Here is a 17,742-nt window from a genome sequence, read left to right on the forward strand (position 1 = left end):
ATGTCACCCCTTGGCAACCTCCCATTTGGGGACCCCCGGTGCCCGAGGTGTCGCCCCTGGGCAACCACCACTTGGGGACCCGCGGTGCTTGAAATGTCGTCCCTCGGACAACCCCCTTGGGGACCCCCGATGCTCGAAATGTCGTCCCAGAGCCAAACTCCTTGGGGACCCAAGAGACCCCCAGAGGACCCCCCCAGGGACTCCACAGGGACCCCCAGAGACCCCAGAGATTCCCAGACACTCCCAGGGACACCCAGGGACCCCCCAGGGACTCCCAGGACGCTACAGAGATCTCCCAGAGAACCCCCAGTTTCCCCCAGAGAACCCCCAGAGACTGTCAGAGACCCCCAGACACCCCCAGACACCCCAGGGACCCCCCTAGACCTCCAGACACCCCTCAGGGACTCCCAGACGCCCCCACGGACCCCCAGGGCCCCCCAGGAACCCCCCAGAGACCCCCAGAGACTCTCAGAGACCCCCCAGGGACCCCCAGAGAGCCCACTGGGACTCCCCAGGGACCCCCAGAGACTCCCCATAGAGCACCAGGGACCGCCCAAGGACCCCCGCAGACCCCCAGACACCCCCAGAGACTCCCAGGGGCCCCCAGAAACTCCAAGAGATCCCTCAGGGACCCGCAGAGACCCCTCAGGGACCCCCAGAGACTTCCAGACACCCCAGAGACTCCCAGAAACCCTCAGAGACCCCCCAGGGACCTCCAGAGACCCCAGAGACTCCAAGAGACCCCCAGAGACCCCCACGGAGAACCCCAGGGACCACCAGAAAGCCCTAGAGACCCCCCAGAGACCCCCCAGGGACCACCAGAGACTCCCCCAGAGATTCTCAGAGACCTCCAGGGACTCCCAGACACCCGCCGAGACCCCCCAGGGATCCCCAGAGACCCTCCATAGATCACCAGGGACCGCCCAAGGACCCCCACAGACCCCCAGACACCCCCAGAGACTCCCAGGGGCCCCCAGAAACTCCCAGAGACCCCTCAGGGACCCCAGAGAATCCCAGACACCCGCCAGGAACCCTCAGATTCCCTCAGAGACCCCCAGAGATCCCCAGAGACCCCCAGACCCCTCCAGGGACCCCCAGACACCCCCAGAGACCCGCAGGGACACCCAGGGACCCCCAGAGACCCCCCAGAGACTCTCAGAGACCTCCAGGGACTCCCAGACACACGCCGAGACCCCCCAGGGACCCCCAGAGACCCCCAGACACCTGCCAGGGACCCTCAGATGACCCCAGAGACCCCCAGAGATCCCCAGAGACCCCCAGACCCCTCCAGGGACCCCCAGACACTCCCAGAGACCCCCAGGGACCCCCAGAGACCCTCCAGAGACCCCCAGAGACTCTCAGAGATCCCCCAGGGTTCCCACAGGGACCCCCTAGGGACCCCCACAGATCCCCAGAGACCCCCCCCTGTGACCCCAAAACAGTCCCCTGGGGATCTCCTGGGACCCCCAGAAACCCCCAGACACACCCAGAGACTCCCAGAGACCCCCCAGGGACCCTCAGACACCCCTAGAGACTCATAGAGACCCCCAGAGAACCCCAGAGACTCTCAGAGATCCCCCAGGGACCCACAGGAACCCCTCAAAGATCCACCAGAGACCCCCCAGGGACCCCCAAAGAACTCCCCTGGGGATCCCCTCGGACCCCCCAGAAATCCCCAGACACCCCCAGAGACTACCAGAGACCTCCCCAGGGACCCTCAGACACCCCCAGAGACTCCCAGAGACCCCCAGAGATCACGAGATGCCCCCCAGGGACCCCCATAGACTGCCCAGAGATCACGAGATGCCCCCCAGGGACCTCCAGACACCCCTCCAGAGATCACGAGAAACCCCTCCGAGACCCCCAGGGACCTCCAGAGACCCCCAGGGACCCACCTTTGGACCCCCAGAGGACCCCAGGGACCCACAGGAACCCCTCATAGATCCACCAGAGACCCCCATAGATCCCACAGAGACCTCCAGAGAACCCCAGAGACCACCAGAGATACTCCAGAGACACCGCAGAGACCCCCACAGAGATCCCCGGTGCCCGAAATGTCGTCCCTCGGGGAACCCCCTTGGGGAGCCCCGGTGCCCGAAATGTCGTCCCTCGGGGAACCCCCTTGGGGACCCCCGGTGCCCAAAATGTCGTCCGTCGGGGAACCCCCTTGGGGACCCCCGGTGCCCAAAATGTCGTCCGTCGGGAACCCCCCTTGGGGACCCCCGGTGCCCAAAATGTCGTCCGTCGGGAACCCCCCTTGGGGACCCCCGGTGCCCAAAATGTCGTCCCTCGGAGAACCCCCTTGGGGACCCCCGGTGCCCAAAATGTCGTCCCTCGGGGAACCCCCTTGGGGACCCCCGGTGCCCAAAATGTCGTCCGTCGGGAACCCCCCTTGGGGACCCCCGGTGCCCAAAATGTCGTCCCTCGGAGAACCCCCTTGGGGACCCCCGGTGCCCAAAATGTCGTCCCTCGGGGAACCCCCTTGGGGACCCCCGGTGCCCATAATGTCGTCCCTCGGGGAACCCCCTTGGGGAGCCCCGGCGCCCGAGGTGTCGCCCCTCGGCAACGCCCCCCTTCGGGGACTTCCGGCGCCCGAAATGTCGCCCCTGGGCAACGTCCCATTTGGGGACCCCTGGTGCCCGAGGTGTCCCCCCTCGGCAACCACCGCTTGGGAAGCCCCGGTGCCCGAAATGTCGTCCCTCGGCCAACCTCCTTGGGGACCCCAGACACCCCCAGAGGACCCCCCCAGGGACTCCACAGGGACCCCCAGAGACCCCAGAGATTCCCAGACACTCCCAGGGACACCCAGGGACCCCCCAGGGACCCCCAGGACGCTACAGAGATCTCCCAGAGAACCCCCAGTTTTCCCCAGAGACCCCCCAGAGACTGTCAGAGACCCCCAGACACCCCCAGACACCCCAGGGACCCCCCTAGACCTCCAGACACCCCCCAGGGACTCCCAGACGCCCCCACGAACCCCCAGGGCCCCCCCAGGGACCCCCCAGAGACCCCCAGAGACTCTCAGAGACCCCCCAGGGACCCCCAGAGAGCCCACTGGGACTCCCCAGGGACCCCCAGAGACTCCCCATAGATCACCAGGGACCGCCCAAGACCCCCGCAGACCCCCAGACACCCCCAGAGACTCCCAGGGGCCCCCAGAAACTCCCAGAGATCGCTCACGGACCCGCAGAGACCCCTCGGGGACCCCCAGAGACTTCCAGACACCCCAGAGACTCCCAGAAACCCTCAGAGACCCCCCAGGGACCTCCAGAGACCCCAGAGACTCCAAGAGATCCCCAGAGACCCCCACGGAGACCCCCAGGGACCACCAGAAAGCCCCAGAGACCCCCCCAGAGACCCCCCAGGGACCACCAGAGACCCCCCAGAGATTCTCAGAGACCTCCAGGGACTCCCAGACACCCGCCGAGACCCCCCAGGGACCCCCAGAGACCCTCAACAGATCACCAGGGACCGCCCAAGGACCCCCACAGACCCCCAGACACCCCCAGAGACTCCCAGGGGCCCCCAGAAACTCCCAGAGACCCTTGAGGGACCCGCAGAGACCCCTGAGGGACCCCCAGAGACTTCCAGACACCCGCCAGGAACCCTCAGATGCCCCCAGAGACCCCCAGAGATCCCCAGAGACCCCCAGACCCCTCCAGGGACCCCCAGAGACCCCCAGAGACCCGCAGGGACCCCCAGGGACCCACAGAGACCCCCCAGAGACTCTCAGAGACCTCCAGGGACTCCCAGACACACGCCGAGACCCCCAGGGACCCCCAGAGACCCGCAGACGCCCGCCAGGGACCCTCAGATGACCCCAGAGACCCCCAGAGATCCCCAGAGACCCCCAGACCCCTCCAGGGACCCCCAGACACCCTCAGAGACCCCCAGAGACCCCCAGGGACCCCCAGAGATCCTCCAGAGACCCCCAGAGACTCTCAGAGATCCCCCAGAGACCCCACAGGGACCCCCAAGGACCCCCTAGGGACCCCCACAGATCCCCAGAGACCCCCCCTGTGACCCCCAAAGAACTCCCCTGGGGATCTCCTGGGACCCCCCAGAAACCCCCAGACACCCCCAGAGACTCCCAGAGACCCCCCAGAAACCCTCAGACACCCCCAGAGACTCTCAGAGACCCCCAGCGACCCTCAGGGGCCCACCTTTGGACCCCAGAGGACCCCAGGGACCCACAGGAACCTCTCATAGATCCACCAGAGACCCCCATAGATCCCACAGAGACCTCCAGAGAACCCCAGAGACCACCAGAGATGCTCCAGAGACACCCCAGAGACCCCCACAGAGATCCCCGGTGCCCGAAATGTTGTCCCTCGGCAACCCCCTTGGGGAGCCCCGGCGCCCAAAATGTCGTCCCTCGGGGAACCCCCTTTGGGGAGCCCCGGCGCCCGAGGTGTCGCCCCTCGGCAACGCCCCCCTTCGGGGAGCCCCGGCGCCCGAAATGTCACCCCTTGGCAACCTCCCATTTGGGGACCCCCGGTGCTCGAGGTGTCGCCCCTGGGCAACCACCACTTGGGGACCCGTGGTGCTTGAAATGTCGTCCCTCGGACAACCCCCTTGGGGACCCCCGGTGCTCGAAATGTCGTCCCTCGGCCAAACTCCTTGGGGACCCAAGAGACCCCCAGAGGACCCCCCCAGGGACTCTACAGGGACCCCCAGAGACCCCAGAGATTCCCAGACACTCTCAGGGACACCCAGGGACCCCCCAGGGACCCCCAGGACGCTACAGAGATCTCCCAGAGAACCCCCAGTTTCCCCCAGAGACCCCCCAGAGACTGTCAGAGACCCCCAGACACCCCCAGACACCCCAGGGACCCCCCTAGACCTCCAGACACCCCTCAGGGACTCCCAGACGCCCCCACGGACCCCCAGGGCCCCCCCAGGGACCCCCCAGAGACCCCCAGAGACTCTCAGAGACCCCCCAGGGACCCCCAGAGAGCCCACTGGGACTCCCCAGGGACCCCCAGAGACTCCCCATAGATCACCAGGGACCGCCCAAGGACCCCCGCAGACCCCCAGACACCCCCAGAGACTCCCAGGGGCCCCCAGAAACTCCCAGAGATCGCTCACGGACCCGCAGAGACCCCTCGGGGACCCCCAGAGACTTCCAGACACCCCAGAGACTCCCAGAAACCCTCAGAGACCCCCCAGGGACCTCCAGAGACCCCAGAGACTCCAAGAGATCCCCAGAGACCCCCACGGAGACCCCCAGGGACCACCAGAAAGCCCCAGAGACCCCCCAGGGACCACCAGAGACCCCCCAGAGATTCTCAGAGACCTCCAGGGACTCCCAGACACCCGCCGAGACCCCCCAGGGACCCCCAGAGACCCTCAATAGATCACCAGGGACCGCCCAAGGATCCCCACAGACCCCCAGACACCCCCAGAGACTCCCAGGGGCCCCCAGAAACTCCCAGAGACCCTTGAGGGACCCGCAGAGACCCCTGTGGGACCCCCAGAGACTTCCAGACACCCGCCAGGAACCCTCAGATGCCCCCAGAGACCCCCAGAGATCCCCAGAGACCCCCAGACCCCTCCAGGGACCCCCAGAGACCCCCAGAGACCCGCAGGGACCCCCAGGGACCCACAGAGACCCCCCAGAGACTCTCAGAGACCTCCAGGGACTCCCAGACACATGCCGAGACCCCCAGGGACACCCAGAGACTCCCAGACACCCGCCAGGGACCCTCAGATGCCCCCAGAGACCCCCAGAGATCCCCAGAGACCCCCAGACCCCTCCAGAGACCCCCAGACACCCTCAGAGACCCCCAGAGACCCCCAGGGACCCCCAGAGACCCTCCAGAGACCCCGAGAGACTCTCAGAGATCCCCCAGAGATTCCACAGGGACCCCCAAGGACCCCCTAGGGACCCCCACAGATCCCCAGAGACCCCCCCTGTGACCCCCAAAGAACTCCCCTGGGGATCTCCTGGGACCCCCAGAAATCCCCAGACACCCCCAGAGACTCCCAGAGACCCCCCAGGGACCCTCAGACACCCCCAGAGACTCCCAGAGACCCCCAGAGACCCACCTTTGGACCCCCAGAGGAGCCCAGGGACCCACAGGAACCTCTCATAGATCCACCAGAGACCCCCATAGATCCCACAGAGACCTCCAGAGAACCCCAGAGACCACCAGAGATGCTCCAGAGACACCCCAGAGACCCCCACAGAGATCCCCGGTGCCCGAAATGTCGTCCCTCGGGGAACCCCCTTGGGGACCACCGGTGCCCGAAATGTCGTCCCTCGGGGAACCCCCTTGGGGAGCCCCGGCGCCCGAGGTGTCGCCCCTCGGCAGCCCCTCCCTTCGAGAACTTCCGGCGCCCGAAATGTCGCCCCTCGGCAACCACCCCGTGGGGAGCCCCGGTGCCCGAAATGTCGTCCCTCGGACAACCCCCTTGGGGATCCCCGGTGCCCAAAGTGTCGTCCCTCGGGGAACCCCCTTGGGGGAGCCCCGGCGCCCGAGGTGTCGCCCCTCGGCAACGCCCCCCTTCGGGGAGCCCCGGCGCCCGAAATGTCACCCCTTGGCAACCTCCCATTTGGGGACCCCCGGTGCCCGAGGTGTCGCCCCTGGGCAACCACCACTTGGGGACCCGCGGTGCTTGAAATGTCGTCCCTCGGACAACCCCCTTGGGGACCCCCGGTGCTCGAAATGTCGTCCCTCGGCCAACCTCCTTGGGGACCCAAGAGACCCCCAGAGGACCCCCCTAGGGACTCCACAGGGACCCCCAGAGACCCCAGAGATTCCCAGACACTCCCAGGGACACCCAGGGACCCCCCAGGGACCCCCAGGACGCTACAGAGATCTCCCAGAGAACCCCCAGTTTCCCCTAGAGACCCCCCAGAGACTGTCAGAGACCCCCAGACACCCCCAGACACCCCAGGGACCCCCCTAGACCTCCAGACACCCCCCAGGGACTCCCAGACGCCCCCACGGACCCCCAGGGCCCCCCCAAGGACCCCCCAGAGACCCCCAGAGACTCTCAGAGACCCCCCAGGGACCCCCAGAGAGCCCACTGGGACTCCCCAGGGACCCCCAGAGACTCCCCATAGATCACCAGGGACCGCCCAAGGACCCCCGCAGACCCCCAGACACCCCCAGAGACTCCCAGGGGCCCCCAGAAACTCCCAGAGATCGCTCAGGGACCCGCAGAGACCCCTCGGGGACCCCCAGAGACTTCCAGACACCCCAGAGACTCCCAGAAACCCTCAGAGACCCCCCAGGGACCTCCAGAGACCCCAGAGACTCCAAGAGATCCCCAGAGACCCCCACGGAGACCCCCAGGGACCACCAGAAAGCCCCAGAGACCCCCCAGAGACCCCCCAGGGACCACCAGAGACCCCCCAGAGATTCTCAGAGACCTCCAGGGACTCCCAGAGACCCCCAGAGACCCGCAGGGACCCCCAGGGACCCACAGAGACCCCCCAGAGACTCTCAGAGACCTCCAGGGACTCCCAGACACATGCCGAGACCCCCAGGGACACCCAGAGACTCCCAGACACCCGCCAGGGACCCTCAGATGCCCCCAGAGACCCCCAGAGATCCCCAGAGACCCCCAGACCCCTCCAGAGACCCCCAGACACCCTCAGAGACCCCCAGAGACCCCCAGGGACCCCCAGAGACCCTCCAGAGACCCCGAGAGACTCTCAGAGATCCCCCAGAGATTCCACAGGGACCCCCAAGGACCCCCTAGGGACCCCCACAGATCCCCAGAGACCCCCCCTGTGACCCCCAAAGAACTCCCCTGGGGATCTCCTGGGACCCCCAGAAATCCCCAGACACCCCCAGAGACTCCCAGAGACCCCCCAGGGACCCTCAGACACCCCCAGAGACTCCCAGAGACCCCCAGAGACCCACCTTTGGACCCCCAGAGGAGCCCAGGGACCCACAGGAACCTCTCATAGATCCACCAGAGACCCCCATAGATCCCACAGAGACCTCCAGAGAACCCCAGAGACCACCAGAGATGCTCCAGAGACACCCCAGAGACCCCCACAGAGATCCCCGGTGCCCGAAATGTCGTCCCTCGGGGAACCCCCTTGGGGACCACCGGTGCCCGAAATGTCGTCCCTCGGGGAACCCCCTTGGGGAGCCCCGGCGCCCGAGGTGTCGCCCCTCGGCAGCCCCTCCCTTCGAGAACTTCCGGCGCCCGAAATGTCGCCCCTCGGCAACCACCCCGTGGGGAGCCCCGGTGCCCGAAATGTCGTCCCTCGGACAACCCCCTTGGGGATCCCCGGTGCCCAAAGTGTCGTCCCTCGGGGAACCCCCTTGGGGGAGCCCCGGCGCCCGAGGTGTCGCCCCTCGGCAACGCCCCCCTTCGGGGAGCCCCGGCGCCCGAAATGTCACCCCTTGGCAACCTCCCATTTGGGGACCCCCGGTGCCCGAGGTGTCGCCCCTGGGCAACCACCACTTGGGGACCCGCGGTGCTTGAAATGTCGTCCCTCGGACAACCCCCTTGGGGACCCCCGGTGCTCGAAATGTCGTCCCTCGGCCAACCTCCTTGGGGACCCAAGAGACCCCCAGAGGACCCCCCTAGGGACTCCACAGGGACCCCCAGAGACCCCAGAGATTCCCAGACACTCCCAGGGACACCCAGGGACCCCCCAGGGACCCCCAGGACGCTACAGAGATCTCCCAGAGAACCCCCAGTTTCCCCTAGAGACCCCCCAGAGACTGTCAGAGACCCCCAGACACCCCCAGACACCCCAGGGACCCCCCTAGACCTCCAGACACCCCCCAGGGACTCCCAGACGCCCCCACGGACCCCCAGGGCCCCCCCAAGGACCCCCCAGAGACCCCCAGAGACTCTCAGAGACCCCCCAGGGACCCCCAGAGAGCCCACTGGGACTCCCCAGGGACCCCCAGAGACTCCCCATAGATCACCAGGGACCGCCCAAGGACCCCTGCAGACCCCCAGACACCCCCAGAGACTCCCAGGGGCCCCCAGAAACTCCCAGAGATCGCTCAGGGACCCGCAGAGACCCCTCGGGGACCCCCAGAGACTTCCAGACACCCCAGAGACTCCCAGAAACCCTCAGAGACCCCCCAGGGACCTCCAGAGACCCCAGAGACTCCAAGAGATCCCCAGAGACCCCCACGGAGACCCCCAGGGACCACCAGAAAGCCCCAGAGACCCCCCAGAGACCCCCCAGGGACCACCAGAGACCCCCCAGAGATTCTCAGAGACCTCCAGGGACTCCCAGACACCCGCCGAGACCCCCCAGGAACCCCCAGAGACCCTCAATAGATCACCAGGGACCGCCCAAGGACCCCCACAGACCCCCAGACACCCCCAGAGACTCCCAGGGGCCCCCAGAAACTCCCAGAGACCCTTGAGGGACCCGCAGAGACCCCTGTGGGACCCCCAGAGACTTCCAGACACCCGCCAGGAACCCTCAGATGCCCCCAGAGACCCCCAGAGATCCCCAGAGACCCCCAGACCCCTCCAGGGACCCCCAGACACCCCCAGAGACCCGCAGGGACCCCCAGGGACCCCCAGAGACCCCCCAGAGACTCTCAGAGACCTCCAGGGACTCCCAGACATACGCCGAGACCCCCAGGGACATCCAGAGACTCCCAGACACCCGCCAGGGACCCTCAGATGCCCCCAGAGACCCCCAGAGATCCCCAGAGACCCCCAGACCCCTCCAGAGACCCCCAGACACCCTCAGAGACCCCCAGAGACCCCCAGGGACCCCCAGAGACCCTCCAGAGACCCCCAGAGATTCTCAGAGATCCCCCAGAGATTCCACAGGGACCCCCAAGGACCCCCTAGGGACCCCCACAGATCCCCAGAGACCCCCCCTGTGACCCCCAAAGAACTCCCCTGGGGATCTCCTGGGACCCCCAGAAACCCCCAGACACCCCCAGAGACTCCCAGAGACCCCCCAGGGACCCTCAGACACCCCCAGAGACTCCCAGAGACCCCCAGAGACCCTCAGGGACCCACCTTTGGACCCCCAGAGGAGCCCAGGGACCCACAGGAACCTCTCATAGATCCACCAGAGACCCCCATAGATCCCACAGAGACCTCCAGAGAACCCCAGAGACCACCAGAGATGCTCCAGAGACACCCCAGAGACCCCCACAGAGATCCCCGGTGCCCGAAATGTCGTCCCTCGGGGAACCCCCTTGGGGACCCCCGGTGCCCGAAATGTCGTCCCTCGGGGAATCCCCCTGGGGAGCCCCGGCGCCCGAGGTGTCGCCCCTCGGCAGCCCCTCCCTTCGGGGACTTCCGGCGCCCGAAATGTCGCCCCTCGGCAACCACCCCGTGGGGAGCCCTGGTGCCCGAAATGTCGTCCCTCGGACAACCCCCTTGGGGACCCCCGGTGCCCGAAATGCCGCCCCTCGGCCAACCTCCTTGGGGACCCCAGAGACCCCCAGAGGACCCCCCTAGGGACTCCACAAGGACCCCCAGAGACCCCAGAGATTCCCAGACACTCCCAGGGACACCCAGGGACCCCCCAGGGACCCCCAGGGACCCCCAGGGACCCCCAGAGACCCCCCAGAGACTCTCAGAGACCTCCAGGGACTCCCAGACACACGCCGAGACCCCCAGGGACACCCAGAGACCCCCAGACACCCGCCAGGGACCCTCAGATGCCCCCTTGGGGACCCCCAGAGATCCCCAAAGACCCCCAGACCCCTCCAGACACCCCCAGACACCCTCAGAGACCCCCAGAGACCCCCAGGGACCCCCAGAGACCCTCCAGAAACCCCAAGAGACTCTCAGAGATCCCCCAGAGACCCCACAGGGACCCCCAAGGACCCCCTAGGGACCCCCACAGATCCCCAGAGACCCCCCCTGTGACCCCCAAAGAACTCCCCTGGGGATCTCCTGGGACCCCCAGAAACCCCCAGACACCCCCAGAGACTCCCAGAGACCCCCCAGAAACCCTCAGACACCCCCAGAGACTCTCAGAGACCCCCAGCGACCCTCAGGGGCCCACCTTTGGACCCCAGAGGACCCCAGGGACCCACAGGAACCTCTCATAGATCCACCAGAGACCCCCATAGATCCCACAGAGACCTCCAGAGAACCCCAGAGACCACCAGAGATGCTCCAGAGACACCCCAGAGACCCCCACAGAGATCCCCGGTGCCCGAAATGTTGTCCCTCGGCAACCCCCTTGGGGATCCCCGGTGCCCAAAGTGTCGTCCCTCGGGGAACCCCCTTGGGGGAGCCCCGGCGCCCGAGGTGTCGCCCCTCGGCAACGCCCCCCTTCGGGGAGCCCCGGCGCCCGAAATGTCACCCCTTGGCAACCTCCCATTTGGGGACCCCCGGTGCCCGAGGTGTCGCCCCTGGGCAACCACCACTTGGGGACCCGCGGTGCTTGAAATGTCGTCCCTTGGACAACCCCCTTGGGGACCCCCGGTGCTCGAAATGTCGTCCCTCGGCCAACCTCCTTGGGGACCCAAGAGACACCCAGAGGACCCCCCTAGGGACTCCACAGGGACCCCCAGAGACCCCAGAGATTCCCAGACACTCCCAGGGACCCCCAGGGACCCCCCAGGGACCCCCAGGACGCTACAGAGATCTCCCAGAGAACCCCCAGTTTCCCCTAGAGACCCCCCAGAGACTGTCAGAGACCCCCAGACACCCCCAGACACCCCAGGGACCCCCCTAGACCTCCAGACACCCCCCAGGGACTCCCAGACGCCCCCACGGACCCCCAGGGCCCCCCCAAGGACCCCCCAGAGACCCCCAGAGACTCTCAGAGACCCCCCAGGGACCCCCAGAGAGCCCACTGGGACTCCCCAGGGACCCCCAGAGACTCCCCATAGATCACCAGGGACCGCCCAAGGACCCCCGCAGACCCCCAGACACCCCCAGAGACTCCCAGGGGCCCCCAGAAACTCCCAGAGATCGCTCAGGGACCCGCAGAGACCCCTCGGGGACCCCCAGAGACTTCCAGACACCCCAGAGACTCCCAGAAACCCTCAGAGACCCCCCAGGGACCTCCAGAGACCCCAGAGACTCCAAGAGATCCCCAGAGACCCCCACGGAGACCCCCAGGGACCACCAGAAAGCCCCAGAGACCCCCCAGGGACCACCAGAGACCCCCCCAGAGATTCTCAGAGACCTCCAGGGACTCCCAGACACCCGCCGAGACCCCCCAGGGACCCCCAGAGACCCTCAATAGATCACCAGGGACCGCCCAAGGACCCCCACAGACCCCCAGACACCCCCAGAGACTCCCAGGGGCCCCCAGAAACTCCCAGAGACCCTTGAGGGACCCGCAGAGACCCCTGTGGGACCCCCAGAGACTTCCAGACACCCGCCAGGAACCCTCAGATGCCCCCAGAGACCCCCAGAGATCCCCAGAGACCCCCAGACCCCTCCAGGGACCCCCAGACACCCCCAGAGACCCGCAGGGACCCCCAGGGACCCACAGAGACCCCCCAGAGACTCTCAGAGACCTCCAGGGACTCCCAGACACATGCCGAGACCCCCAGGGACATCCAGAGACTCCCAGACACCCGCCAGGGACCCTCAGATGCCCCCAGAGACCCCCAGAGATCCCCAGAGACCCCCAGACCCCTCCAGAGACCCCCAGACACCCTCAGAGACCCCCAGAGACCCCCAGGGACCCCCAGAGACCCTCCAGAGACCCCGAGAGACTCTCAGAGATCCCCCAGAGATTCCACAGGGACCCCCAAGGACCCCCTAGGGACCCCCACAGATCCCCAGAGACCCCCCCTGTGACCCCCAAAGAACTCCCCTGGGGATCTCCTGGGACCCCCAGAAACCCCCAGACACCCCCAGAGACTCCCAGAGACCCCCCAGGGACCCTCAGACACCCCCAGAGACTCCCAGAGACCCCCAGAGACCCACCTTTGGACCCCCAGAGGAGCCCAGGGACCCACAGGAACCTCTCATAGATCCACCAGAGACCCCCATAGATCCCACAGAGACCTCCAGAGAACCCCAGAGACCACCAGAGATGCTCCAGAGACACCCCAGAGACCCCCACAGAGATCCCCGGTGCCCGAAATGTCGTCCCTCGGGGAACCCCCTTGGGGACCACCGGTGCCCGAAATGTCGTCCCTCGGGGAACCCCCTTGGGGAGCCCCGGCGCCCGAGGTGTCGCCCCTCGGCAGCCCCTCCCTTCGAGAACTTCCGGCGCCCGAAATGTCGCCCCTCGGCAACCACCCCGTGGGGAGCCCCGGTGCCCGAAATGTCGTCCCTCGGACAACCCCCTTGGGGATCCCCGGTGCCCAAAGTGTCGTCCCTCGGGGAACCCCCTTGGGGGAGCCCCGGCGCCCGAGGTGTCGCCCCTCGGCAACGCCCCCCTTCGGGGAGCCCCGGCGCCCGAAATGTCACCCCTTGGCAACCTCCCATTTGGGGACCCCCGGTGCCCGAGGTGTCGCCCCTGGGCAACCACCACTTGGGGACCCGCGGTGCTTGAAATGTCGTCCCTCGGACAACCCCCTTGGGGACCCCCGGTGCTCGAAATGTCGTCCCTCGGGGAACCTCCTTGGGGACCCAAGAGACCCCCAGAGGACCCCCCTAGGGACTCCACAGGGACCCCCAGAGACCCCAGAGATTCCCAGACACTCCCAGGGACACCCAGGGACCCCCCAGGGACCCCCAGGACGCTACAGAGATCGCCCAGAGAACCCCCAGTTTCCCCTAGAGACCCCCCAGAGACTGTCAGAGACCCCCAGACACCCCCAGACACCCCAGGGACCCCCCTAGACCTCCAGACACCCCCCAGGGACTCCCAGACGCCCCCACGGACCCCCAGTGCCCCCCCAAGGACCCCCCAGAGACCCCCAGAGACTCTCAGAGACCCCCCAGGGACCCCCAGAGAGCCCACTGGGACTCCCCAGGGACCCCCAGAGACTCCCCATAGATCACCAGGGACCGCCCAAGGACCCCCGCAGACCCCCAGACACCCCCAGAGACTCCCAGGGGCCCCCAGAAACTCCCAGAGATCGCTCACGGACCCGCAGAGACCCCTCGGGGACCCCCAGAGACTTCCAGACACCCCAGAGACTCCCAGAAACCCTCAGAGACCCCCCAGGGACCTCCAGAGACCCCAGAGACTCCAAGAGATCCCCAGAGACCCCCACGGAGACCCCCAGGGACCACCAGAAAGCCCCAGAGACCCCCCAGAGACCCCCCAGGGACCACCAGAGACCCCCCAGAGATTCTCAGAGACCTCCAGGGACTCCCAGACACCCGCCGAGACCGCCCAGGAACCCCCAGAGACCCTCAATAGATCACCAGGGACCGCCCAAGGACCCCCACAGACCCCCAGACACCCCCAGAGACTCCCAGGGGCCCCCAGAAACTCCCAGAGACCCTTGAGGGACCCGCAGAGACCCCTGAGGGACCCCCAGAGACTTCCAGACACCCGCCAGGAACCCTCAGATGCCCCCAGAGACCCCCAGAGATCCCCAGAGACCCCCAGACCCCTCCAGGGACCCCCAGACACCCCCAGAGACCCGCAGGGACCCCCAGGGACCCACAGAGACCCCCCAGAGACTCTCAGAGACCTCCAGGGACTCCCAGACATACGCCGAGACCCCCAGGGACATCCAGAGACTCCCAGACACCCGCCAGGGACCCTCAGATGCCCCCAGAGACCCCCAGAGATCCCCAGAGACCCCCAGACCCCTCCAGAGACCCCCAGACACCCTCAGAGACCCCCAGAGACCCTCCAGAGACCCCCAGAGATTCTCAGAGATCCCCCAGAGATTCCACAGGGACCCCCAAGGACCCCCTAGGGACCCCCACAGATCCCCAGAGACCCCCCCTGTGACCCCCAAAGAACTCCCCTGGGGATCTCCTGGGACCCCCAGAAACCCCCAGACACCCCCAGAGACTCCCAGAGACCCCCCAGGGACCCTCAGACACCCCCAGAGACTCCCAGAGACCCCCAGAGACCCTCAGGGACCCACCTTGGGACCCCCAGAGGAGCCCAGGGACCCACAGGAACCTCTCATAGATCCACCAGAGACCCCCATAGATCCCACAGAGACCTCCAGAGAACCCCAGAGACCACCAGAGATGCTCCAGAGACACCCCAGAGACCCCCACAGAGATCCCCGGTGCCCGAAATGTCGTCCCTCGGGGAACCCCCTTGGGGACCCCCGGTGCCCGAAATGTCGTCCCTCGGGGAACCCCCCTGGGGAGCCCCGGCGCCCGAGGTGTCGCCCCTCGGCAGCCCCTCCCTTCGGGGACTTCCGGCGCCCGAAATGTCGCCCCTCGGCAACCACCCCGTGGGGAGCCCTAGTGCCCGAAATGTCGTCCCTCGGACAACCCCCTTGGGGACCCCCGGTGCCCGAAATGCCGTCCCTCGGCCAACCTCCTTGGGGACCCCAGAGACCCCCAGAGGACCCCCCTAGGGACTCCACAGGGACCCCCAGAGACCCCAGAGATTCCCAGACACTCCCAGGAACACCCAGGGACCCCCCAGGGACCCGCAGGGACCCCCAGTTTCCCCCAGAGACCCCCCAGAGACTCTCAGAGACCTCCAGGGACTCCCAGACACACGCCGAGACCCCCAGGGACACCCAGAGACCCCCAGACACCCGCCAGGGACCCTCAGATGCCCCCAGAGACCCCCAGAGATCCCCAAAGAACCCCAGACCCCTCCAGACACCCCCAGACACCCTCAGAGACCCCCAGAGACCCCCAGGGACCCCCAGAGACCCTCCAGAGACCCCCAGAGATTCTCAGAGATCCCCCAGAGATTCCACAGGGACCCCCCAGGACCCCCTAGGGACCCCCACAGATCCCCAGAGACCCCCCCTGTGACCCCCAAAGAACTCCCCTGGGGATCTCCTGGGACCCCCAGAAACCCCCAGACACCCCCAGAGACTCCCAGAGACCCCCCAGGGACCCTCAGACACCCCCAGAGACTCATAGAGACCCCCAGACACCCCCAGAGACTCTCAGAGATCCCCCAGGGACCCATAGGAACCCCTCAAAGATCCACCAGAGACCCCCCAGGGACCCCCAAAGAATTCCCCTGGGGATCCCCTCGGACCCCCCAGAAATCCCCAGACACCCCCAGAGACTCCCAGAGACCCCCCAGGGACCCTCAGACACCCCCAGAGACTCCCAGAGACCCCCAGAGACCCCCACAGAGATCCCCGGTGCCCGAAATGTCGTCCCTCGGACAACCCCCTTGGGGACCACCGGTGCTCGAAATGTCGTCCCTCGGGGAACCCCCTTGGGGAGCCCCGGCACCCGAGGTGTCGCCCCTCGGCAGGCCCTCCCTTCGGGGACTTCCGGCGCCCGAAATGTCGCCCCTCGGCAACCACCCCGTGGGGAGCCCCGGTGCCCGAAATGTCGTCCCTCGAACAACCCCCTTGGGGACCCCAGACACCCCCAGAGGACCCCCCCAGGGACTCCACAGGGACCCCCAGAGACCCCAGAGATTCCCAGACACTCCCAGGGACACCCAGGGACCCCCCAGGGACCCCCCAGGACGCTACAGAGATCTCCCAGAGAACCCCCAGTTTCCCCCAGAGACCCCCCAGAGACTGTCAGAGACCCCCAGACACCCCCAGACACCCCAGGGAACCCCCTAGACCTCCAGACACCCCCCAGGGACTCCCAGACGCCCCCACGGACCCCCAGGCCCCCCCCAGGAACCCCCCAGAGACCCCCAGAGACTCTCAGAGACCCCCCAGGGACCCCCAGAGAGCCCACTGGGACTCCCCAGGGACCCCCAGAGACTCCCCATAGATCACCAGGGACCGCCCAAGGACCCCCGCAGACCCCCAGACACCCCCAGAGACTCCCAGGGGCCCCCAGAAACTCCCAGAGATCGCTCACGGACCCGCAGAGACCCCTCAGGGACCCCCAGAGACTTCCAGACACCCCAGAGACTCCCAGAAACCCTCAGAGACCCCCCAGGGACCTCCAGAGACCCCAGAGACTCCAAGAGACCCCCAGAGACCCCCACGGAGAACCCCAGGGACCACCAGAAAGCCCCAGAGACCCCCCAGGGACCCCCCAGGGACCACCAGAGACCCCCCAGAGATTCTCAGAGACCTCCAGGGACTCCCAGACACCCGCCGAGACCCCCCAGGGACCCCCAGAGACCCTCCATAGATCACCAGGGACCGCCCAAGGACCCCCACAGACCCCCAGACACCCCCAGAGACTCCCAGGGGCCCCCATAAACTCCCAGAGACCCCTCAGGGACCCACAGAGACCCCTGAGGGACCCCCAGAGACTTCCAGACACCCGCCAGGAACCCTCAGATGCCCCCAGACACCCCCAGAGATCCCCAGAGACCCCCAGACCCCTCCAGGGACCCGCAGAGAACACCAGAGACCCGCAGGGACACCCAGGGACCCCCAGAGACCGCCCAGAGACTCTCAGAGACCTCCAGGGACTCCCAGACACATGCCGAGACCTCCCAGGGACCCCCAGACACCCGCCAGGGACCCTCAAATGCCCCCAGAGACCCCCAGAGATCCCCAGAGACCCCAGACCCCTCCAGACACCCCCAGACACCCCCAGAGACCCGCAGGGACCCCCAGAGACCCTCCAGAGACCCCCAGAGACTCTCAGAGATCCCCCAGAGACCCCACAGGGACCTCCAAGGACCCCCTAGGGACCCCCACAGATCCCCAGAGACCCCCCTGTGACCCCCAAAGAACTCCCCTGGGGATCTCCTGGGACCCCCCAGAAACCCCCAGACACCCCCAGAGACTCCCAGAGACCCCCCAGGGACCCTCAGACACCCCCAGAGACTCCCAG

Source organism: Pithys albifrons, chromosome 16 (assembly GCF_047495875.1).
Source record: "Pithys albifrons albifrons isolate INPA30051 chromosome 16, PitAlb_v1, whole genome shotgun sequence".
NCBI classification, from domain to species: domain Eukaryota; kingdom Metazoa; phylum Chordata; class Aves; order Passeriformes; family Thamnophilidae; genus Pithys; species Pithys albifrons.